Source organism: Watersipora subatra, chromosome 4, assembly GCF_963576615.1.
Source record: "Watersipora subatra chromosome 4, tzWatSuba1.1, whole genome shotgun sequence".
Taxonomy (NCBI): domain Eukaryota; kingdom Metazoa; phylum Bryozoa; class Gymnolaemata; order Cheilostomatida; family Watersiporidae; genus Watersipora; species Watersipora subatra.
The window spans coordinates 53,378,575-53,405,754 of NC_088711.1; the positions used below are offsets into that span (position 1 = coordinate 53,378,575).

The 27,180-nt window shown below is 35.0% G+C and overlaps 1 pseudogene; it reads right to left on the minus strand.

Moving 5' to 3' along the window:
• Window positions 1-19,958: 19,958 nt before the first annotated feature.
• LOC137394345 (dolichyl-diphosphooligosaccharide--protein glycosyltransferase subunit STT3A-like) overlaps window positions 19,959-27,180 on the minus strand; it is a 44,094-nt pseudogene continuing 36,872 nt past the window's right edge.

The window sequence follows — 27,180 nt, forward strand, 5'->3', positions numbered from 1 at the left end:
TTTGGTGAGGAAGCATTTTATTGGCAAACAGCAATGTTTTATTCAATACAATTATGTAAATATAAAATGCTAGTAGAAGCAAGAAAATATTTTCGTTGTAACTATTGATACATCATTGTAGTCATAGCCAACAAACTAAGATAAAATAATTAAAGTTTTGCTGCCTTCATCGCAAATCTAGCTGCATGCGATTCTCACAGTATGCTTGTTATAATGTAGCCGGAACAGTGTAAGCTTTTTAATTAGTGGCATGCCTAATGGCTTGTTCATGGTTTTCCAAACACTTGTTATGAAGCCAATTAACACTTTGATGCCGTATAGGCTGTGGGCCAAGGCAGTTTATCTTGCGTTTCCATTGGCACCGTTTTTCAGTTGAAATTTGTGCAGTGATTTAGACTAATTATTGTGAGGATAATTCAAAACTGAAGAATTGTCGTAGCTGCCATTTTCATTTCTATGAAAGATCTGACAAAAATGACATTTTAGGATTTATCTCCCCTGTAAATACGATTTCTTCCATAGAAGCATCAGATTTGCAACTTTTTTTCAAAATTATTTTGCAGTGATTTAGAATATCAGGGGAGAACTCAAAATTCATCTTCTATCTATTGTTGAACATTCCATATCATTTTATTGTTACACGCACATGTAAACTATATACATGTACTATATATGTATATGTACATGGGTATATAACCGTATAGTTTAATAGCTATATTTTACAATACAAAGTAAAAACATTGTAATTATGTTTTATAAACTGACACTGATGAGTCATAGAAAATAATAAAAACACATTGTGAACATTTTGTATGTGTTTGAATAATGTTTGATATCTCTACTTTGTAGAAATTATCTTTTAAATTTATTTGTATTGTATCGTTTTTGTAATTATGTATCAATATGTTGTTGATTTCTTAACATTAATATCAAAAGATGAATTTTTTAGCGTAGTTCTGCATGATCGTACTAAGTTTGCATAAATTTGTTGGTGTTTGCTATTTATTTTTGGCACTGTTGTGAGGTAATGAAAGACAAACTATTTTAATTAGTTTAATGCATTTACAATTTTTTGGATAAAAATGTTAGGTAAACCAGCTGTTCTGGTACCTACCATTCAGTCCTTTCTTGCCATGACAATAACCAGTCAGCCAACATACACATTTGCAAACTATATTTGTTGTACATTAAATAAAATCCTATGAGTTTTTTGTAATTTGAGAAATAGTAGCCAGTTTACACATAAGTTCAAATGATAGACTACAATCATCGAAATCAAACCATCAGTTTTGAAGGTTTGTATTCAAAAACAACTTCTGGCTAATTCAATTCATAATTGGTTTCTTTTTTATTCACATCACATGACACTTTGATTTCATGCCTGATAAAAACCTGCTTATAATAGCTCAGCTGGCAGCCATCAGTTGTGCATTTTATTGCAAAATTTGGTGTAAGGAGACTTAACTTTTAAAGTGTGTACAAATTTTACTTATGAAATTATTGATTTTGGACACATATCATTGAGGAGACAACTCCAAGTTCAAAACCACCTCTAACGAATTAAAAATATATCCACGATAGGAGGCAAAAATGTTCCGCCTCCTATTATCAATTTGCTATACACATTTTAGATAATTTTTATATATACGAAGGCCTCTTATTAGGGGGCCTCCCATCCTACATATTTTGAGTATATATATATATATACCCATATTTCCAAGTTAGGAGTTGAATAAATATATACCAGTTAGGAGGTTTCGGAATATAAGGGATTAGGAGTTAACGCAAATATATATGGGTAAGCCTCCTATATGGTCTAATTTATCTACATTGTAGATATATATATATTTATTCACCTCCTAATTATTATATATTTTTATGGAAATTTTAGGAGAATATGGTATCATACAATATATATTCATTGCCTTATCATACTTTGTATATATGCATACTAGAAAAACTATCAAAACTTGGAGAATGTCTAGATGGTTGTTGTAAATTACATATCAATTTGAAGGTAAAATAATTCATAACTCAATGAGTAAGCAAAAATAATGATTACCAGTTAGCAGATTGCTACAAAATACACATAAATTAGAATTTTACCATTGTAACTTATGTAATAGTTACAATGGAAACATTACATAGCATGGCATAGCTTACATACCCTTTGGTAAGATGCCATAACTTATATCATCAAGGAGTTTGCTATAACTTGTTTCTTTTAGAGGCTGCTCTGATTTACATATAATAAAGTATGTTGCTATAACTTATAGATCACTTGAGAAATTTCTATAATTGGAATTTCACATAGTTGGTAGCAATTATCTATATATCAGTGAGGAGGCTGCTATAAGTTATATATTATTTAGGAGGCTGCAGCTATTTATAAATTGTTTTGGAGGTTGCTATAACTTACATATCATTGCAGAGGCTGCTATGAGTTATATATAATTTAGGATGTTGCTATCACTTATAGATCACCTAAGACCTTGCTATAATTTGAATTTTCCATAATTGGTAGCTATTATTTATATATCAGTTAGGAGGCTGCTATGGATTATATATTAATTAGGAGGCTGCTGATATTTATATATCATTCAGGAGGTTGCTATTACTTACATATCATTGCAGAGGCTGCTATGAGTTACATATAATTTAGGATGTTGCTATCACTTATAGATCACCTAAGACCTTTCTATAATATGAATTTTCCATAGTTGATAGCTATTATTTATATATCAGTTAGGAGGCTGCTATGGATTATATATTAATTAGGAGGCTGCTGATATTTCTTTATCATTTAGGAGGTTGTTATAACTTACATATCATTGCAGAGGCTGCTATGAGTTACATATAATTTAGGATGTTGCTATCACTTATAGATCACCTAAGACCTTGCTATAATTTGAATTTTCCATAGTTGATAGCTATTATTTATATATCAGTTAGGAGGCTGCTATGGATTATATATTAATTAGGAGGCTGCTGATATTTATATATCATTTATGAGGTTGCTATAACTTACATACCATTGCAGAGGCTGCTATGAGTTACATATAATTTAGGATGATGCTATCACTTATAAATCACCTAAGACCTTGCTATATTTTAAATTTCCCATAGTTGATAGCTATTATTTATATATCAGTTAGGAGGCTGCTATGGATTATATATTAATTAGGAGGCTGCTGATATTTATATATCATTTAGGAGGTTGCTATAACTTACATATCATTGCAGAGGCTGCTATGAGTTTCATATAATTTAGGATGATGCTATCACTTATAGATAACCTAAGACATTGCTATATTTTGAATTTTCCATCGTTGATAGCTATTATTTATATAGCAGTTAGGAGACTGCTATGAATTGTATATTAATTAGGAGGCTGCTGATATTTATATATCATTTAGGAGGTTGCTATAACTTACATATCATTGCAAAGGTTGCTATGGGTTACATATAATTTAGGATGTTGCTATCACTTATAGATCACCTAAGACCTTGCTATAATTTGTATTTCCCATAGTTGATAGCTAGTATTTATATATCATTTAGTAGGCTGCAATGAATTATATATAAGTTAGGAGACTGCTGCTATTTTTACATCATTTAGGAGGTTGCTATAACTTACATATCATTGCAGAGGTTGCTATGAGTTACATAAAATTTAGGATGCTGCTATGACTTATAGATCACATGAGAGTTTACTATAATTTGAATTTCTTATAGTTGGTAGCTACTATTTATATATCAGTTAGGAGGCTGCAATGAATTATATATTAATTAGGAGGCTGCTGCTATTTATATATCATTTAAGAGGTTTCTATAACTTACATATCATTGCAGAGGCTGCTATGGGTTACATATAATTTAGGATGCTGCTATCACTTATAGATCGCCTGAGAGTTTGCTATAATTTGAATTTCATCTAGTTGGTAGCTACAGTACTATTTATATATCAGTTAGGAGACTGCTATGAATAATATATTAACTAGGTGGCTGCTGCTATTTATATATCATTTAGGAGGTTGCTATAACTTACATATCATTGCAGTGGTTGCTATGGGTTACATAGATTTTAGGATGTTGCTATGACTTATAGATCACAAAAGAGTTTACTATAATTTGAATTTCATATAGTTGGTAGCTACTATTTATATATCAGTTAGGAGGCTGCAATGAATTATATAGTAATTAGGAAGCTGCTGATATTTATATATCATTTAGGAGGTTGCTATAACTTACATATCAATGCAGAGGTGCCATGGCTTACACATAATTTGGGATGTTGCTATCACTTATAGATCAACTAAGAGTCTGCTATAATCTGTACAATAAAACAACAATCTGTATAAAACAACAATAATTGTTGTTAGAACTTACATATTGTATAGTATGTTAAACTTTAACGTAAGAATCAATAAATTTGTATTTAAGACAACAACAGCCACCATGCTTGATACTAAAAAATTCAACTAGTCAAGTACCATAGACTGGTCGTTGCTTAGTCACCAAACGGAGTAAATTTATTCAGACGTCAAGTTTAATGCGATATTACAAAAGCCTCAACAACAAGAAGACCCTGCTGCCAGTTTAATTTTGCCGCTTCTTGAGTAAGTTGTGGGCTCGGGCATAAGTCATCATTATAATTTTCAAACACCAATTTCGTTTAACAGTATACAGCTCTGGCATTTTTGGTAGTTTGCCTCAATTTTCCGATCATGGCTTTTTGAACTCTCAATTTTCTTTTAGGCTGCATAACTTTCTGCTCACTAAAATAAACGAATAATTTAACTCAATATTTATAAATATGGTCTATGTTATAGTTTCTTATTCAGTCACATATCGCTGCTGCACTGCATACAAAAACTTTAAAAAATTAGTTGGTAACAATGCATGGACTCAACTCAGTTACTGTGATTGCTAAAATGAAACACACACATCTTTGCTTGCTGTGCATATTATCTACAGTAATAATATGAATTACTTGCACAACATACTTAGTTACTCAATGTAACATACAATAACAGCAATGTCTTTCTATTCATCTTAAGCCACTCTTAGAACGTTAAGTCAAAACATTTCGACGCAATACCACAGCACCATAAATTGGGTAGATTCCAAACAAGCCTATTGTGACTATGTAGAACCCAGGGAAAAACTTAATGTCACATAGAGAGCCAATAAAAATACAATAACATTCTATCTTGAGGGCATTTTCGCTTTTCAAAACTTCTTTCTTACTGCAATTTATTGTTAGCAATGATCAGTCAGGCTGGACCCAGCACAGTACCAAATTTTTTCTAACTTTAGATATCTTGACTTTGGGTGGTTTTATTGATCAATAGTAATACTGAGTGCTATTATTCACATTTTACCAGTAATAATAATGCCCTGAACTGTCAAGAAATTGATAGAACATTCTACTCAGACACATTCACTTAAATTTGGAAAATGACCCAAAAAGATATATTTCTCATTGTGTAGTGAACTTCTGATTGTTTTTAGTCAAGCACAGCGTTCTAAGTAATCTTTTGGGCTTGTCGGTTTGACAGTAAGTTGTCAGTAGACTGGCTGCTGCGGCATATTTCCTTATATTTGGTTTTTCTTTAAAAGAATTATTATAATTTATCTTAGAGCTTGTTTCTTGAATAATACATAATAGTGTACAGTGCAGTACAACAAATAATATCTATTGTCGGTATTGTATTATCTATCATAGTCATTGTTTTATGCACATTTTCTGTACATAAAATAATAGCTAAGACTGCTTAATACAAAATAGCTATACAAGTGCATTACTGCGGAGTTGGTCACTTTTAGTCTTCAAAAAGAGCACATTTATTGACAAATACAACGCAATGATAATAAGAAGGTTCAACAACATAAAAATTCAGCTGGCATTTTTTCTCGCTGCCTTCTTTAGCAAGTTGTTGGCTTGAGCCCGAATCACTATAACACTTCTGTTAGGCAGCGTTGAGTGTATAGCATCCAACACTGATCTTGTTGGCAGTTTGCCTGATTTTTCAGTCCAGTGCTTGTCAAATTCTGCTATTTCCTCTGCACTTTACCGTTTTCTGCTGACTGAAATAGTAAATAATGTGAATTATCATTTATAAAAATCTGATAAGCTATGGCTTTGATGAATCACATTTCATTGCTCAGCTCCATTCAAAAGTTAAATTAGTCTAAAATTAAAAGTTAATTAGGCTAATACTTGACCTATGAGGTCAAGCACTGTGGTTAAACACACATTGTTCAGGTGTTCATTAAAACCACTAATGCCTAGATTGCTCTAGATACCTAAATGCCTCTGACTAGGAGAGCTATGTTTTGTAACCTGACAGCAGCAGAACACAAAGACTAGTGTCAGCATTTATGTAGGCAATGAATTTGACTGAAATACTTGAAAAGTTAGACACCTTTATTTTTTCTACTGCATTTGAGCTACAGCAAAATAATCACGCTTGTTTCCCTAGTACATTGTGTTAGTTTAAAGCCACTTATCATAGCATCACCCACATTTAATCTGATGTCTGAAAATCACTCTTCGGTGTTGATAATCCATGTATGTCACTCTGCACTTATTTAAAATCCATGCATTTTTGATTAGATGCTACTAAACAAAGAGAAATATACCCTTGGGTTCTTTTTTTAAATTCATGCATTAGTGATTTGCAAATATATGAAAGCAGAGCCTTATTTAAAACTAAAATCTTTTTGCGTCGATATTTGCAAAGTTATGCTTGCTATTTTAACCTTGACCCAAAACTCCAATATTATAACATTCTGAAATACAGCTAAATTGACATAAGGTAGAATCTTAATTTGAAGGCCATGTTCATTTGAGTGCTACTCTAGAAAACTACTCTTGAAAACTAGAGTGTCACCCTTTAATTGACTACCACATCCAGCTGACTGCGACTTCAACATTCTTTGATCTTTGTATCCGATTTTGGACAGGATGGATAGAAAAATGTTGGCAAATTTTTACTAACAATGACTCAGTTACAACAATAGCAATTAATACTTTTGTCAATGCATATTGAAGCGAGTTTTCTAACTTCTAAGCTTTACAGTGTTTTCGTTGAAGCTTTGAAAGCAGCAACGTGGAAATAATTAATAACTCTATCAGGCTGATAATAATTTTATTGTTTAAGCGGCCTTGATAGTTCGGCATATATGAAAAAACCGTTTAGCAAATATGATGAAATCTGTACTACTATTTGAGGCTAAAATTTCTTGCACATGCTACAGCATTAGAATAAGCAGTTAACGATGGTATTTTGCAAGCTCAACGCCCAGTGTATATGTTATCACTGGATCACAGCTTAGTTTGTGTGTTATATAGTTTTTATGTGTTTTTTTCAAAAGAAGTAACGTTCACTTGAACGGTGGCGTTCTATCTTTAACCGTCATATATTATAGTACAGGTCTAGTAGAGGGGCGTTTAAATGAATGGGGATTCAATTAGAGATTACATAATATTTTATTAACCCTTTTACCGCTGCATGCGCATTTAGGTGAAATCAATGGACGACCGGCATATGCACCGGCATATGCGCATGTTGTGAATTTCCTGGCAATTGCGTAGTAACTTAATTTTATTATTCGTTGACAACATAACTAACAGTCTTTAAGACTTTTTATGGTATTGACAGTGTTGTCCAAAAGTTTCCCTGTAAAATTACCCTAAACTCACGAAGCAATTTTAAATTTTTGTTTAGGACTTTTCAACATTAAAAGAAACATTTGTTCTTTCTGATTTTCGAAATATTTAGTGCTATTATAGCTCTCGCAAGTACATCCAGAATTGAAAACAGATAATTACTTATGTTGATAACAATATTGATGATTGTTGATGACTGACGGATTAAGATTTTAGTGATTACACATATAATTAAAGTAGCGGCTCCAATAGTGACTCCAATGGTGGTCAAAGTAATAGTTTCGTAAGAGTAAGGAACATGGTAGAGCATTGTTTTTCGAGATTCGAAGGGATCATAGCTTCACATAGCATTAGCAATGCACGAAGTAGGAATGCATTAAGTTTTTTGAATAGTACTATTTTTTAACGTGTTGGAAAAATAAAATCTATAACAAAAAGGTTTTAGATAGAGTTGAAGCTAATAAAGATTGAACATATATTATGAAGCACAATCGACAATTTTTGCCACTATAATTGGAAGGGTTAAAAAATGCAGTGCCATGGCATTCAAACATAGATTTTATAGTAATATTATTTCTTATAAATCTTTTGAAATAAAACTTTTATTAATGTGGCACGCTCTTGTGGAAATTAATCGTTAATCAGCAACATACCCCCTTCAAGAAAGCGTCCAGCTGTGCTTCGTACCATTTTCCATCTGGTGGATATAGTGCTTGGATGCGGTGACCAGGTTTCTACCAAAATAAGCAAAACAGTTTTAATAGCCCAAACAGATGTTATGCAGATTAAAAATTGATGCAAAAGATGCCTGATGTTTTTAGGTTTTTCAGCAAATCCGTGTCCCTACCTCCCATTACTAAAATTCTATGAAGCAGTAATATTTTATCTCTTGCGATATTCTTCTACAAAAATGAAACATAGATTTTAAAGCTTCAACGATTTAAAGGATTTCATTTACTCCAGTCACTTACTTATGACTCAGCCTCTAGTTTAAATCCATATCAAATTACGACTAAAATGCATCAACTTGTTAATTACAACGAAAATAATACATTATCATAAATTTATACTGCCCTAAGCGAGCAAAACGCCCTATCTGAAAAGTTTTTCAAAATTCACTTTTTTTGTGCTTATATGTAATTTAGGTTGAGATCTAACATGTCTCGAAATTTCATATATCTGAGACCACCAGAAATAGCACTTTTCACAATGCGCAAAATGCCCTATCCACATTTACCACACATAAAGTGGCAATCAAAGCTCTCTATCTGCAGATACAGCGTTTTGATTGGCCTGAACATACACAAAGTTGGACATTATGAGCAGCATTATGTAATCAAAGAGTATATAAACAAAGGGAAGTGAAACTGAAGCATATATATTTGGTTGTTTTAAGGCAGCTCATACAAGCTAGTGCACTTCTAAGTGCTCATCTTATTGCTATATTTTTTATCATAATATATTTATTATGACAGGACGATATCTAAGTGACAAAAGTCTCGATTTAAAGATCCGACTCAGAGATTTGATGAAAAATTTGTTTTAATTACATGTCCGTTGGAAGGTTTTGCTTTTTTAAAATACTGACATTATTGCACTCAGTTGTTTGCTTTAAATTATTTTCAATAAAAGCGTTTGATCTTTTTTAAACTACTATTTTACTTACTCCTTTCATTTCATGACATCAGGTTTGAAGGATACCTAGATCTTTGATCATCTCTTAACTTTTGAGCTAAATATGGCTATTACAGGGCTTTAATCCATGTGTTGACTGGATGAGTAATAGGAATTGCAACATATATCATTTTGTTGACTAATTGCGGGTTAATATCAGAATTTAAACTTGTAATCCTTTGATAATCCAGTCATGGCAAATGGTCTTGTGGCAAACTAACAATGAGAAACCAGTCCAATTAAGCAATCAAAAGGCCCTATCTGCAGTGATAGGGCGTTTTGATTGCCTAGTGCCAGCTTAGTAAATTGTCAATTTAAGCAAACAAAATGCCCTAAGTGAAATAACTCCTTTGATTTTAAAGTTTCACGAAAAAAAAATTCGGTAAAGATTGTGGGATATCTCACCATAATAAATAACAAACAACAACTAAAGTACTGCTAATACTGAAGTTACAAAATTTAAGAATAGAAGAATAGAATAGAATATATAGAATATATTCTTAATAGAATATTAAGAAGAATACAAAAGTTAGGAGCATCGACAGAGTCACAGATATTCATCAATTGCTGGCTATATGTTACCATAACTATTTTAATGTGTGTCGGTTAATCTCACAAAGCTACCCTCGTGTATAATTACAATGTTATCATTTTATGAAAATTAGTAATAATTTCATTCTTTTAGCATTATAAAGTTGGGGTTTCTTGACCTTTTTAACTTGACAATATTACGATCTTGCAATTAAGGCAGTAAAATCCAAATCCAAATTAGCTGCGAAAACCTATGCATTGTTGTTTGCCGTCGCAATTTGATGACATGAGTAAGTTGCTTTGATATAGTATTTAAAGTGGCTCGCCCTACAGGTCAAAAATGGCCACTACCGGTCTAACCTTTTGCATTGGTATTGAGGCGAAGTAAAATACTTTTTCATGATGCCTTTTCACCATAATATGGTACAATTAATTCAATGACAAAATTGGCAAAAGTAATATAAAACAAATGTGACAAACAAATATGCCAATTGTGACATGATTAGTCTGTTCTTCTGCTGCTGCAAAACCCTAAATGGCTAGACGCGTGAAAAAAGCAAAATGTTTAGCGGCTACAATCTCGCTAGAAGGTTGAACTTATGTGATAAGTCTTTAGGTTGTGTAGGAGTGAGAGGTTGGCTTATTTCTTACAATCAATTTAATCAATTGACTAGCATGCAAGAAGATAGCAAGCCATGCCACATTAGGAGAATGAGTCACTTTAAGCACAAACCACAATTGCATAAGTACATAGGTCATTTCTGCTAGTGAGAAGACCTTGGAGAATAAGACCACATTATGCAATTCTGTGAAGATTTTATTACTGCAGTTATACTTGTGCTGCAATATTTCTAAAACAGTGAAAAGCAAATGAGCTGCCCAACCACAACCTCCTTCATTATAGAGTTACAAAGAATAGGAATAACAACAATAGCAGTGAATTAGCTAAGAAGGCAATAGTAGAACACACATAATAAGAGCATAGGCATCATGATTGACGTGTATGCAGGCAATGAATTTATGTACAATTTCACTACCAAATTTTTTAGTAAAGCTAGACACCTTTGGCTAAAGAGTGCTAGATATAGGTCAAAACAGGCCAGTGACAAATCTCATGTTATGCATCCTTGTTTGGACACTTTATTTCTAAAGTGTTTAATGCATTGGAAGTTTAACATAAAAGTGTGCTAAGAATGCACAAAGAACATTGACAGCAATAACTGCATAGTACTGACAGCAATAACTGAATAGAACATGATGTTTAATTAAAATGTAACATAAAAATAAACGTTTTATTTTGTTTTGGTAAGCTTGCAGCAAAAATGTTTGCTATGCACATAAAATATTGTTTTGCTCCAAATACTTTACAAACAAGTAATAATAACTTTATTGATGCAAATTGTACTGAAATTATATTTGCTACGAGCACCAATGGAAGTCAAAATAAGTAATACAATTCTTACAGACCTTCTAAAAACAATGGCCTTTGCTGCTACAGAAAAGTGAGTAAACCCATAGGAAGAGAAGTATATGTTCTTATACTGCTAAAACTACCTTTGGTTCAGAAATCAGATTTGAAAAGAGCAATGAATTATTATAAGCATTGGCAAAATGTTTGGGATGGATAGGAAACAAAGCTGGGTATTGCACATGCTGGTAATTTAGCTAATGTAAATAGATTTCCTACACTACCTAATTGAAAGCATCAATGCAAAATCTAAATACATGTAAAAACTTACTAGCCATAGTACAGAATGACCGTTTAATGTTTGTCAACATAACATCCGTACCGCTTTGAGCATCTTGAAATTATATTAAAGTTGCTTTCATTATGAGCTCCCTTTGACATTTTAAAGTAATAAAATGGGCAAATACAAGTTGCATTTTCAGAGAACTTTTAAATTCAAGTCAGATGCCACAAAAAGTTCCTCTGCATTGTTTGTAGTATATTCTAAAAGTGCTAACACTACATTTGTTTTAAATTTTAAAGTTGACACAAATAATTGAGCAAATTATGTAGCTTATTAGTAAAACTTTTGTTAACATCAGCAAACAAACTGCATACATGCTGCCCGATACCGAAGGCCAAAAATAATAATATATATTGCTATTTATATTTTAACCAATAGTTTTGCAGTTTTTTTATTGTATAGCAATTTGTATAAAACCTACTGTATTTCAGGTTTGAGTAACTATGAGCTTTAGTAGTGTTCTGGCCCTTCCTATCGCGTGTTTTCAACATTTTGAGGTAATAATTAAAAGCCATGAGTTGAATTGCGCAACTTCAGCAGCATCTTATACATATATATCATTCCCCAAACTCATTGTCTTGAATCATCAAAGTTTACTAAATCATTCAAAAGGAAATACATACACTTGTATCTCTAATTCTGTTCTAGCTTTACCCTTTTACTGCCACCCATGTACAAACTAAGCTACCGGCCTACCGCCAGCCATTTCATCGAAAATTGCCAATTTAGCTTCATGATATGTACATGAAGCATGTATACAATTTTGTTTCAACTTCAAAGTTTATCTAGAAACTTTTTGTAATATATTTTATTTTGCTAAAATTTTAACATATAGTGCTATGCAAAAATCAATGTACCTTCACTTTGTGCATTGCTAAAGCTATGTGAAGCTACAATCGCTACGAAGCTAAAACGATGCTCTACAATGTCCCTTACACTTAAAAAACTATTATTTTCACTATCATCAGAGTCACTGCTGCTATTTTAATTATCTGTGTAATCACAAAAATCTGAATTTGAATTGGCTATAGTGTCATCAACATACATGTAAGTAATTATATGTTTTCTGACTTGCGCGATACTTAACAAAACTTACACAAAAATGTCCATTTTTATTTTGAAAATTCTCAATAAAAAATTTGAAACTGCTTGGTTATCTTAGACTAATCTATTAGAGAAATATTCGAACCACACTGACAATACCATCAAAGTTTTAAAATCATCCGTTATGTTTTTAACAGATAATAAAATTAGGTGACCACGCAATTGTTGGAAAATTCGCAAAAATGTGCATACGGCAGTTGCTGACAGATTTAGCATAAATTCGCATACGGTAGGGTAAGAGTAAAAACCAACAAAATATTTGTCAATCTCCTGCCTCTAAACATGATATCTCAAAACTGATAATTACTCTCAGTGTTGACTGAGTAACTAAAAGTGGTAATGAGTAACCATGGAAAACTATTCATTTTATATAATTATGCAATTGCTCAGCAATTGCAACCATGACTCATAAAGACTAAGAAGAGCAATACTAAATCTCTTTGCTATGCTACATTCCTTTGATTGGTTTGCGCTATTTATATTATGTAATCTGCCAATAATAGATGAATAGAACACAAAAGTGGCATAATGGTTTATGTAAGCGTTTGAAATAATACAATGCCTGTAAAAATTGACAACTTTTCTTACTGAAGCTATGGCTATATCAAATTATCACACTAATTTTTGGCTCGCATGTATAATGTGCTATTTTACAGCAACTTATTGCAATATCGCATACCTTTAATTTTATGTCTGCAAATCAGTCTTTGTTGTGGGCCATCAATGCTTCTCATCCAGCAGTTATCTATAACTAATTGATTAATTTGATTATGAAGCGTCATTGATTATTTGCAACTATACAAAGAAAAACTAATTTTGGGCATGCTGTTACATTCTTACGTCAGGTATACATTTGCTAGTTACAGTAAAACTTTGTACAGTATATTTTGTGTTGGTGAATTTAAAGTTTTGCTTATCATAGTAACTTTGCCAAAACGTCAAACATTACTACATTTCAAAATACAACCTTACTGATATAATGTTTTATAGTTTGTAATCTATACTTATGTACATGTTAAAAAATATTATAAAATTCGGTAGATGAAACCTTGATTATTTTGACATATTTTTTATGCAAACCAACGTGTAATTAGAAACATACCTTTTCTAGAAAAGAACATCCAACTTTGTCTAATACTCTCTGCCATCTGATGAATATACTGGCATTAACGCTTACCAAGTTTCTAAAAAAATGAATAGATAATTCAAATAGCATAAACAGATATACAAACCAAAATGAATGCAAAATACACATTTTAGTTCACTGGTTAGGTTTTTTGGCAAACTTGAATGTCTGCCTCCTACTACTGAAGCTCTATAAAACAGCTAAGCTCTTAATTACTACACAATTACTACACAAGATTCAAACTAAATATTAAAAGTTTTAAAATTCAAAGGCCGCATATACACCACTTACTTGCTTATGCCTATGCATGTACTACTATTACTTACAAAATCATAACTGAAATACGCAAACTCTCACTATTCATGATAACAATAATACAATTACATAATGATCATGATATTCTAACAACAGTTTTGACTGTTGGTAGAACCACATTAATAACTTTACTTATCATTATAAAAAAACATCAAAAATTATTATATTAATAACTGAAAATAGATTAATGTTAGAGAATTAACTGATTCACTAAAATAACTATTAATTGTCAGCTGGCGTGTCTGTGTTGATGTTACAAAACCGAACATTCGTGTAACAATAATAAAGTCCAAAATTAGGATTTTACAAAAAGTTTTGATATTCTCCTTTATGGTATTATAATGCTGAACATTCTTGACTTTTCTATGCAGAACAATATCAGCAGTTGGATGACATAAACAGGTGTAAAAAAATATATGTCAAACGTGTTCTATGCTACATTCCTTAAAAATTATAATAATTGAAACATACTTTTTTCAAGCTAGTCCTATTTCTTTATCAAATAAAATTTATACTGCTTTTCTACAACTGTATGTTTCAAGTAAATAAACTGTAAATTGACTAAAATAACATGAACAACTTACCAAATGTGACGTGCTCCCTTACATGTAGTTATTCCGCTGTTACCAAGCTCTAGTAGTCTACATGGGTGAAGAACTAATAGTCCTAACAGCCACAGCAACATTATAACAGCCACATCTCGCTAGCTGTTATATACTGTGATTATACTTTTGCCACTTTATTTCAATAAATTTAAAAAATCAATTCTTCGACTAGAAAACCATCTCTCAGGTATTGCATTCGGATGAAAAGTTTCAAAAAAAGATTTATTTTGTGGCTGGATGCAACGGCAGCAAAAATATGAATTGTACTGATTATACACTTATTTAAACTTTTACTACAGCCATGCTTAAACATCAGTGGAAACCATAATGTGCAATTATTGTGAATTTTCACAAAAAAGAGCAGATCAATGAGAAACCGTGCAAAAAAAGGGAGTGCTTAAATGGCAGTCTTGAAAACCATAAAGAGGGTCAGCAAATAAATTGTAATGTATTGTAGTTTGTTAATATACAACTTTATTTCCCAAATCTAATAAAGCTATCATGAATATTAGCAAAACTGACTGTATCCGACATAGCTGCTAATTCCTTGTATTGGCTGATGATTAGTCATAAGCTTATTGCAATATGTTTTAAATAGATTGTGCTATTAACTGAAACGATACCAAAACAATTAAAAGTAAGAATATTTTAAAATTGATATATGCCTCCTAGTTCCATATATAAGAGCCTCCTAGAGTTTGTAATTTATTGACAGAAAATTACACATTTTTGTTGGAGTTGTCTCCTCTTTTCCATATATATGAATATAGATATATAAGGCAATTATGGTAATCATGTTTAAAATACTTCTATAGGGTTGTTAAGCACTATAAACACTGCTAGAATTAGGAGGCTCCCTGGACGCCTCCTAATTTTTCAGAGCCTCCTAACATGGATTATATATTGATAGAGGCCTCCTAGTTGGGAAATATAGTTCTATATATATATATATATATATATATATATATATATATATATATACATAGCTATAGCTACATATACATGTATATACATTCTGTATACTCTATATGAAAACCTCTTTGATCACTATGCCGTTCTAGCTCAGTGGTAGAGCTTCCGAATAAGAAACTTATTGATAAAATCGTGGTATTTGTCCCAAGTTCAATATTTATCATAATAACCTTATATAGATATCCCAATATATATCCCTATATAAATAGCCTTATATATCCCTAAATATATATATATATATAGCATTTTGGTGAAGTCTGGGCATATCCTTTCCTTCTATAAGTTCAAGTGTGCTCGCTGAGGCCTGCATATTTTAACCAATCACCATTAAAGATTTGACAGGTGTAATAAGTATGCCCACATTTATTTTATATTTTAGGAAGGCAGCGGTGTGACAAAGTGGTTAGTGTGGCTTGTCTGCAAGACTGGTGGTTCCGTATAACTGGATATATACTATACATATACTCTCAGAGATACATCTCTGAGAGACATCCGTGTCACTGTACCTGAGCCATTGAGTAACAAACAAACACTTATATATGATATACTAATATAATAATATATAACCAACACTTATATTCATATATTTTGATAGCGAGCCATTGCATGAGCCATAAGCCTTTAGAGGTACACTTGCTGGAATCTGTAGGCTAGCTGTAAGACAGAAAGCTAGAAATCAGTAAATTTGGTAAAACTACTTTAATCTTCTGAGTAGATAAATCAAAAAGGTTTTGCTGTGAACTATGTACCAAGCCAACATTGGTGAATGAGCATTGTTGCATTTATACTGCAGTCAGTTCAATAATGATAAATTGTGTAACACAAAAGTGAACTAAGCTAATATATATACATTGAGACATACTACTGCTGAGGAACTGCCGCCAACCTTTTACTGCTATCCAATAGACCAACCGCTTGATCGAGTAGAGAGGTATAGATATATTTATATAAATAAATACAGTAGGTACTCCTACAGCGTAAATAATTCATTCCGGGAACGCTTACCTTATAGGGACTTTACGATATAAGAATAGTAAGATACATGGAATATGCATAATCCGTTCCAAGATCTTTCCAAACTCACGGCTCTGGCTAAACAAAAAGGAAAAACTTGACACCACTCCATTAATTTGTGGGCTGTACCGTAACTGCAGTATTATTGGTTTGCATCGACAGCTATTCTCATATTTCTGATCAATCTCTCTATTATTATAGACCATGATTGTGGTAATTTTTACAGTAATTTGATGGGGATCGCATACCTTCGACGATCGTTTACAATTATTTGCTTATTTTTTTGAACAGCAAAGTATATTCTGCGAAGTAAAACTGATAACAAATATTTTATACACCTACATGTACAATAAAGCAAAGCAAAAAATATGTTTACTATGAAAAGCAGTACTAACTGTTTGTTGTCTATCTGTACCCAGGGGTCAAGTTTAGGATAAAACAGAACCGTCGATGATACTCCAACTCGTCACATTCCAATTGGTAGATCGACGCTGTAACTCCTGCACCAATCGATCGCCTTTGTGTTTAGGAACAATTGCGCAGCATTCTGTTCTCTTTTCTGCTGACACATCTGACGATCTATCATGAGGAACTAGAATGTTGTAAAAGTTGCAAGTATACTAAATGTAGTTATAACACTTTACGCAACTCATTTTTTTTTCGGAAAAGCCGAGGCGAGATTGAGTAACATTCAAATTGAATTTGAGAACTCCTCAGACTAGACACTTTACACTATATGGAATTTTTTACTCAGTACGAAGCAAAAACTTCACATAAATTCTATACGTTATCTAGAATTTACGTTATAGGAGGTATGCGGTATAGGAGTGTCGAATGTATATAAAGATACAGTCAATGTTTGTGCATACAGTTATCTGCCATCTTCCATGCTCTGCCCGGCTATCAATCGTCTTGTCTCTTTTATATCGCAGAAGGTTTAGGCTCCAATTTAATCTCTAGGATGGCCTTCTTCTGGCGATCTTTTGATTGGTCTTCCAGGTGCCAGCTCAGTAGCCAGCCAGTCTGTTCTCCACTCTCTGGCATCAAGCCAGTCATACTTCCACCCGACCCAGTCTCTGCTAGTCTTGGTCTGGTCCAAGTCTCTTTGGCTGACCCTCTATCCTTCGGTTGGCCGGCTAGCTGTGTAGGACATACTCAGCTATAGATCCGGTCGTCCACAACCAAGTGAATGAGCCAGGGGCGGATCTAAGAAAAAAAGTGTGTGTTGCAAAATTTGTGTAATATATCTGGAGACGGAGGGGGTGCCCGGGGCAACCCACTCACCTGGCCCCGCGCTAGCGGAACTTTTTGAATTTTAGGCATTTTAGAATGAAGGAGAGGTCTGTTTGAGCCCAAAAAAGTGTAATCATTTATTTGCAGCAAACACCAAGTTTAGAGGTAAAAATTGACATTAGATATGATTAATAAAATTGGTGTTTTATAATGTTCCTTATACTATGTATATCAAAATTACATGTAAACGGAAAGTTAACAAACATTTATGCAATAAAATAAAATCAAGACAAAATCAATCATAAACCTCAATAGCCGTTTGGTTTGGCTGTGCAGAAATTAGCCATCATTTCTGCAAACTACCATAAAAAATGTTTTGTAGTATTAGCTACATAACGATGCTATTATAAAACAGGCATATTAGGGCATACTTTTTTGAATTTTTGTTTTTTCGTTGAAAAAAATGATCCAAAGTTCGTTCTTTACCTTTTTTTGAGACATTTTGCTTTTAAAATTGCTTGTAGTACTTCTTTCGAAAAAGTTGTGGCTCAATTGGGGATGTTTATTGGGACCACTCTCATTTGTTTATAAGCTAAACAAATTCAGGTAAATGTTATTAAAACTGATTCATTATAACGAGCTCTACTAGGCCGTTTTTGTTCGTTTCCTCCAAAAACAAGTTCTCAGTGAAATGAATTGCAATTTACTCAATTCTTGATGGATTTTACATCTTTTTTTTTTTAATTTTTTGCCATTTTTATGGTGGTGCATTTGCACCATACGCACCACAGTAGATCCGCCCCTGATGAGCATTACTACATTCATAGTGCAATTGGGTCTATAATGAGAATAATCACAATTTGATGTTTAATAGATACAATGTATGGAGTTTGAATCAGCTAGTAAACTATACCTTTAGTATTTAATCATAGTACAAGTATTAGAGTAGACAACAATTAGTCCTTACTCACAAGCTCAAAGCTCTGACATGTTCATGCTTCCATCCATTGTAGAACAGACTCTCTAAACTATTAGTAGATTATGTTGGGTTTTCACAACTCCACCATGTTTAGTTTATAATCTGTGATAGACATGTTACAGCAAATAGCTCTTTATTCACGTCAACCCCCTAATACAATTAAGTGTTCTATAGAAATGGAAGCTTCTAGATGGTCTTCTCTACTCAAATACGGCAAGACTAACAGTAGAACAGTAAATCGTAAGGAGCTACTGTGAATAGTGGTATGGAGCTGACCTGTTCTCAGTAGTAACCTACTGCCAGGTGGGATTTATTACCACAGAAATAACCCGTGTAAATGTCTTTATGAACCTGGGTTAGCCTAGACAACTAGTCTGTTATACAACCAAGTTATGATGAAGGTGGGAGGCCAGCCTATTTTGTGGTCAAATGACATAAATTAGTGTTCTATAGAGATGAATAGAGCTACTTAAACATCATTAGTTATGTCCACCTTGTATTCTTTTATTACTGGCCTGCTAAATATCAATAGGTTCATTTACCTGGTGTTTACTAGGGGGTTATTCAAACAATATCCAAGTTGAAGGTGTCTAAGGACTCCTTCATAAACTGCTCTTTGTCTATCAACAGTACCTGATGCCTGAGCACTGGTATCAAATATCTGATATTTAAACCATCCACTGGCTTGACTCAAACAAAATTTATACAATGAAGGCCACCAAGGAATGCATAGGTTTTATTGAACAGTACAACTAAGTTTAAACAGCATAGTGTATCATCACCGATGCTACAAATCACACCTTGATCATGCATTCAAGGAAGCTAATAGCAGGCTATAAAAAGTTCTCCATGACATGAATATAACCAGATGCTATACATATCTGAGAGACATCTGTATCACTGTAGCTGAGCCATTGCGTAAGCTAAAGAATGTACTAGCATGAGACTGAGAAACTATACAAGAGGTTTGATGGGTTCTCTATACGCCTCGATTGACCAAGTCTTTCATTTTGTATATTCTAACTATCCAATGCTCTGTGGTGTATGCCACGGCGTTACGTACTCTATCGTATCCTCATGGCTTGGCTACAAATTGGCAAAAAAGATGAAGCGGAGAATGTCATAACAAACTGCACAAAATTGTAAACATCACAGAGTTGCTGATATTCCACCTACTCTGTCAAAATAGTGCCTTTCTTTGTAAGAGATAAACCCACATTCTAATTGTCTATTGTAGTGACAGTCAGCCGAGCACCAACACAAAACGGTCTGACTGGAAGGTCAAGAAGTAGTGGCATGTATTTTAAGCCAACGCAATAGTCAGCTCACTAACAGAATCAAGTTGGCACGGCAACAGGACCGTCCCAGTTGTTATAAACAAAGTGAGTCCGCTCAGCTACATTTGGCTTAGCTTAACTGACCCAATTATGATTTAGATACAACAGCCGAGTCACATATTCGAGTTACATCACAAAGGAAGATGTCTAGAGGCGATAAGCAAGAGCCGGAACCTACCGCGAAAAGAAGCATATAAAAGCCTGTCTAGCTCATTCCAGAAGAGCAGCGCAGGCTCTCTGCAAGACTGGCAATTGTTGCACACACATTTGCTTTCATGTGTTTATACAAAGTATATACTTACGCTGGAATATATACATATATATATATACATATATATATGTATATATAAACACATACATATATATATATATCTATATATATATATACACATACATATATATATATATATATATCTATATATATACACATACATATATATATATATATATATATATATATATATATATATATATATATATGTACATAGGGGGCACTGGGCGCAATAACACCGGCGCATAAATTGTGGCTTGCCCAAATACCAACAAAAATCAACTCAGGTGAGTTGCAGAAAAGTGCGCTATTGGGAACAGCTAAGATCTTGAGGCGAGTGCTCAAACTCCCAGGTCTCTGGTAGGAGACCCGAGTTAGAGCAGAATTTACCACCCATACGGGGTATCCGGGGTGAGGAAACAATTTATATATATATATATATGTGTTTATATATTTTGACTGGAATATATATTCCTTGATGACTAAAGACTCTGGTGTGTTTATTTATATTGCTTCACTGTCTTGTGGAGAAGTAAGGTGAACAGACAGTTTTCTTAACACCCTCACAAACAAATTATTTCTCAAACTGAGATATACAACTATCAGTATTGTAGAAACAAATATACACTCACTCTGCTCGGTGTAGACTGAACCAAATCTATAATAACAGAGCTTGCACATGAGGCAGTTGAGCAGAGTGGGAGAACCATCTTTGTCAATGCTAAACTCTTCTTGCGGAGTGTAGTAGTCTGCTTCCTTTATATGAGCACCCTCTGGTGTTGAGCCGCCAATACGTACCATCTACAAAAACTTGTTGATATCTGAATAGCATTATAAATGATTAGTACAAGACATTGGCATACTACTGTCAAGTTCTAGGGAGGGAAAAGGGAAGGAACGGGAGCAGACGGTGCGAGAACAAAGAACCAGAAGGAGAGAGACCGGGACATGGGAAAAAGCGGAGAAGGGGAGAGAGAAACGCGTGAGTGAGAAAAGCGTGAGTGAGAAAAGTGAAGTGAGGGTGAAAAAAGCGTGAGTGAGAAGAGCGTGAGTGCAAAAGAGAGGCGAGTGAGAGAGAGGCGAGTGAGAGAGAGACGAGTGAGAGAGAGAAACGAGTGGGAGAGAGTGACGAGTGGGAGAGAGAGTGACGAGTGGGAGAGAGAGTGACGAGTGGGAGAGAGACAAGTGGGAGAGAGAGAGTAACGAGTGGGAGAGAAAGTAACGAGTGGGAAAGAGAGTGCTGAGTGGGAGAGAGACGAGTGGGAGAGTGACAAGTGGGAGAGAGTGACGAGTGGGAGAGACGAGTGGGAGAGAGTGACGAGTGGGAGAGGCGAGAGAGAGAGAGAGAGAGAGAGAGAGAGAGAGAGAGAGAGACGAGTGAGATAGACAATTCAGAGAGACGACTGAGAGAGAGACGAGTGGGTGAGAGTGACGAGTGGGAGAGAGAGTGACGAGTGGGAGAGAGAGTGACGAGTGGGAGAAAGACGAGTGGGAGAGAGAGTGACGAGTGGGAGAAAGAGTAACGAGTGGGAAAGAGAGTGAAGAGTGGGAGAGGCGAGTGAGAGAGAGAGACGAGTGAGAGAGACGATTCAGAGAGACGACTGAGAGAGAGACGAGTGGGAGAGAGTGACGAGTGGGAGAAAGAGAGACGAGTGGAAAAGAGAGTGACGAGTGGGAGAGTGACGAGTGGCAGAAAGACTAGTTGGAGAGACACGAGCGAGAGTGTGACGAATGAGAGAGAGACTGACGAGTGGGAGAGACGAGTGGGGAAGACGAGTGGGAGAGACGAGTGGGAGAGACGAGTGGGAGAGACGAATGGGAGAGACGAGTGCGAGAGACGAGTGGGAGAGACGAGTGGGAGAGACGAGTGGGAGAGGCGAGTGAGAGAGACGAATGAGAGAGACGATTCAGACAGACGAGTGAGAGAGAGTGACGAGTGGGAAAGAGAGAGTTACGAGTGGGAGAGAGAGAGATGAGTGGGAGAGAGGAGTGAGAGAGAAGTGAGAGAGAGAAGAGTGGGAGAGAGAGAGAGAGAGAGAGAGAGAAAGAGAGACGAGTGGGAGAGTGAGAAAGACAAGTGAGAGAGAGATGAGTGAGAGAGATGAGTGAGAGTGACGAGTGAGAGTGACGAGTGAAAGAGATGAGTGAGAGTGACGAGTGAGAGAGACAAGTGAGAGAGACGAGTGAGAGAGAGACGAGTGAAAAAGATGAGTGGGAGACGAGTGAGAGAGACGAGTGAGAGAGACGAATGAGAGAGATGAGTGAGAGAGAGGAGTGAGAGACGAGTGAGAGACGAGTGAGAGAGACGAGTGAGAGTGACGAGTGAGAGAGACGAGTGAGAGAGAGACGAGTGAGAGAGACAAGTGAGAGAAATGAGTGAGAGAGACAAGTGAGAGAGAGATGAGTAAGAGAGACAAGTGAGAGAGAGATGAGCGAGAGAGACGAGCGAGAGAGACGAGCGAGAGAGACGAGCGAGAGAGACGAGTGAGAGAGACGAGTGAGAGAGACGAGTGAAAGAGACGAGTGAGAGAGCCGAGTGAGAGAGACGAGTGAGAGAGACGAGTGAGAGAGCCGAGTGAGAGAGACGAGTGAGAGAGACGAGTGAGAGACGAGTGAGAGAGACGAGTGAGAGAGACGAGTGGGAGAGACGGGTGAGAGAGACGAGTGAGAGAGAGAGAGATGAGTGAGAGAGACGAGTGAGAGAGAGAGAAACGAGTGAGAGAGACGAGCGAGAGAGACAAGCGAGAGAGACGAGTGAGAGAGACGAGTGGGAGAGACGAGTGAGAGAGACGAGTGAGAGAGAGAGAGAGAGATGAGTGAGAGAGACGAGTGAGAGAGAAACGAGTGAGAGAGACGAGTGAGAGAGACGAGCGAGAGACAAGTAAGAGAGAGTGACAAGTGGGAGAGAGAGAGTGACGAGTGGGAGTGAGAGATGAGTGGGAGAGAGGCGAGTGAGAGAGGAGTGAGAGAGACGAGTGAGAGAGACAATTGGGAAAGAGAGACGAGTGGGAGAGTGACGAGTGAGAGACGATTGGGAGAGAGATGAGTGGGAGAGATCGAGAGGCAGGTGTTTGAATGCAAGTCCATTTCAAGAAAGAGCACTTACCATTTGAGGAATATCCAGTGAGACCACCAAATATAACAAGCACATATCCCACATCCAACTCTATCATGATTTCATAGGCTTTATCCTCAGGCGATGACACTGCCTGCATGACAAAGCATTCGACGCAAAATAGTAAATGGGATCATACTGTGCGGTCAAGTAATAGATTTCTCGAATGTCTCAGAATGAAAGAATAAGCAAAGTCAATCCTACGATGCCTACCTGCCCAACTCTGGATATGTGAGTGTTGTTCCAAGTATTGTTGTCTACCAAAATTGTTCGATTAGCCATAGCTGTTATCTGATATCCGTAATTCCACCAAGACATAATTTTTGCATCCTGGGCAAAAAAGCAAGTGTGTATATAAACTTAGCAAGAGAATCTAATGACTAACTAGTCAATGAACAACTAGCACACATTACAAAGGGAGGAGGCAAGTTCTAGAAGACCTAGTTCTAGTAGAAGTTGTAGAAAGTGAATAAAAAATCTTTAACCAATGTGAGTGTTCAAATGAACAACAGACGTTGTTAACAGGTTCATAGTTGATGTTGGAATACAAAAAGTAAATATCACTCTAACTACAATGTTATTCAGCAAGAGTTAATAGGACACGAATGTACATTTGCGTTTAACGGTATAACTAAATATCACAGGGAAGAACATCCTTGCTACCTCTTGAGTGTTTTGGCTCAGCCAGTAGTAAGCTTCCCTCCAGTCATTAAATATAACACGGCCACCATCACCTGATTTGGCGGAGAGAACGATGGAAGGACCGGAGTAGGTCTCTGAAGTGACCCAGGTGCAGTGAAAAACATAGGTGATGAGGAAAAGGGTCATGATGAAGACTACAGCAGTGACCACCTTCAAAAGGAAACAACTCCTCAATAGGTACAACCATTGAAACAATGCTGATAGAAAATGTTGAATTGATCAATTTAGCCAAGCGCCATTTTTTAAGTAACTTTCTTCTCGCCAACAATGGTGATGGTTTCAGAAAATATCACTTTTTGAAGCCACATCTAGTTCCGTCGGTAACTAAAGCTTGTAGATCTGTAGGCATGATATAGTCATACTTCAACATTTTAAAAGTATTACATACAAGCTACTGAGAACCCTCCGTTAACCACCTCATTTTTAAATGGGTAGTTGAGTGCTCCAACCGTCTTTTTATACATCTTTTTGCTGGATGGTTCAGATTTCTTTGACCTAAAGATTGGATACATATTTTTCCTGTAAAACGAGAGTGTGGTGGAGACCTCAATGCCGGTGAGGATGCACATAACAGGAGCCAAGATCAACATAAGACGAATCATTACTCCCAAGATAGCAAATACAAACTACAATGTTAGCTCTGTTAAAAATATTTTGGGTAAAATAAATGAAGCACTTGAAATCATAAAAAACTAAACAAAATATTAGGCAAATAACAACAAGAAATTAAGTCATAATGACAGATAAGAATCTCACCACAAAATAGATACTTGTAAGGTCATACATAATAATAAAAATGTTGGCATCCATGAGCCTGCCGAAGCAGAAGTATATTCCGGCTACAAAAGAAATAACTTTATAAACAACCACAGAGAAGAAAACAGGTGGGCCAAAGTTATGGAAAATATTTTGCTATAAGTTTTTCAATTCATGGTCAGGTTATATATAAAACTCATTTTGGAAAGCATGACCCTTCCTCAAGCTACATAGACCTTATCTGTACCCAAATTCATAACATAGTCTTTATATTATAGTTTTTGGTCTTCATGCTGAGATCACCAATATAACGTAACAACTATAAAACATCAAAATTCCATAGATGCAAAAATGTTCTAGATAACATTTTCTTACCTGGAAACATCTTAAAACATCAAAATTCCATTGATGCAAAAATGTTCTAGATAACATTTTTTTTACATGGAAACATAAAAATGAGCATTTGTAAGTCAAAATAAAATGAGCTCTTCGCTGTAGGCTGATGCTCAGTAACTGAAGCTATGATGGGAATGTTGTTCTTGGCGTATGACGGGTCAAGCAGTGAGTAGAACCTTCCGGTCCAAGAAAAGATTTTAACTAAACAATTACCAGATGTCTGTGGGAGCAATACTAAAAAAATTAAGTATGACATATACTTAAATTACTGCTAGAAGAAGCTGTGTATGTTTTAAGAGCACTTTTATACAAACAATGTTTCTGTTGTCATGGCTGAACATGTCTGAGGCCAATTGAATGCTAAATTTAATGACTGGACATGCTCCGTTACGGAGAGAAACTTAAGACTTGATACTATTCCTGCGAACACCAGTTGCCTTTTCTGGTTATGAAAATATAACCTCTTGCTCAGAGGTCAGACACTTCAGTATGAATACAGACATGAGTGTTTACTTTTACTTTTTACTTAAAGGTTGACTCGCGACAAAATTCCCATTACAATTATTTGGTATCAAAAGATTCACCATGCCTTACTCTGTTGTGGTGTAGGTGCAAAATATGTGGAAATGTGATTACAAGCTCTTAAAAGCTCAAAAACGAAAAGCCGCCGTAAATTGGAATCTGCTTATTTCTCTGAAGTAGTCATTACAGTTGGTTATTGTCTTGTCACGTGATGTTCTCACGTGAATTGAAAGGCCAATAAAATCTCAATATAAAACTTATCATAGCACTAGTTTACGACAAACACTTAGGTTTTACCGAAGAACCGTATCAAATATAGAAGCTCGCTACTTTACAGTTTTGTTTCGGCTTGATCTAATCGTCAAGTTGTAATTTGATCATGTGACCCAATACTTCGCTAATAATTTCTGCAGCATTTTTCGATTATCACAGGTGACCAACAGGCTCATCATGATAATCAGACAATGATATGTGCTCCTTCGAGCTAAGGTTAAGAAATTAAACACATTTTTTACGGTATGTTATAAGATATCACTGCTAAAAGTTACAGCATCACAATGGCGATAAAATAGACGCGTAAGAACAATAGACATGGTTTTATTGCATTTGTAAAGTATATTTGTGAAGATATTTCAACGAATGAGGTTGCATGAAAGTGTAAACAGAAACCATCTCGTAACAACTACATCCCATTTGAGCCGTTTTGGAAAGAGAATCCAAACTATGGCGGTCTCGTGTGGCTGCGATTAACTGTTCGTTTTTTAGCTTTTAAAAGCGTGTAATTACATTTCCAGATATTTTACACCTACAACACAACAGAGTAAGACATAGTGAATTTTTTGATACTACATAACTGTAATATGAATTTTGTTGCAAGTCAACCTTTAAACCAACCATGAAAGATCGCTGAATAAAAATGTATATATCACAACTAAATTTAAATATTATGTAAATATAACAATACCATATGTTAGCTATGTATCTACTGTGAAGACCACATATAGCCTTCATTTAGCTCCAAGTTTACATTAACTCTTCAAGTTGATTTATTTTCAAGCAGCAAAATGCTTTCCACATAACATAAGACAGATGGAAAAGACAA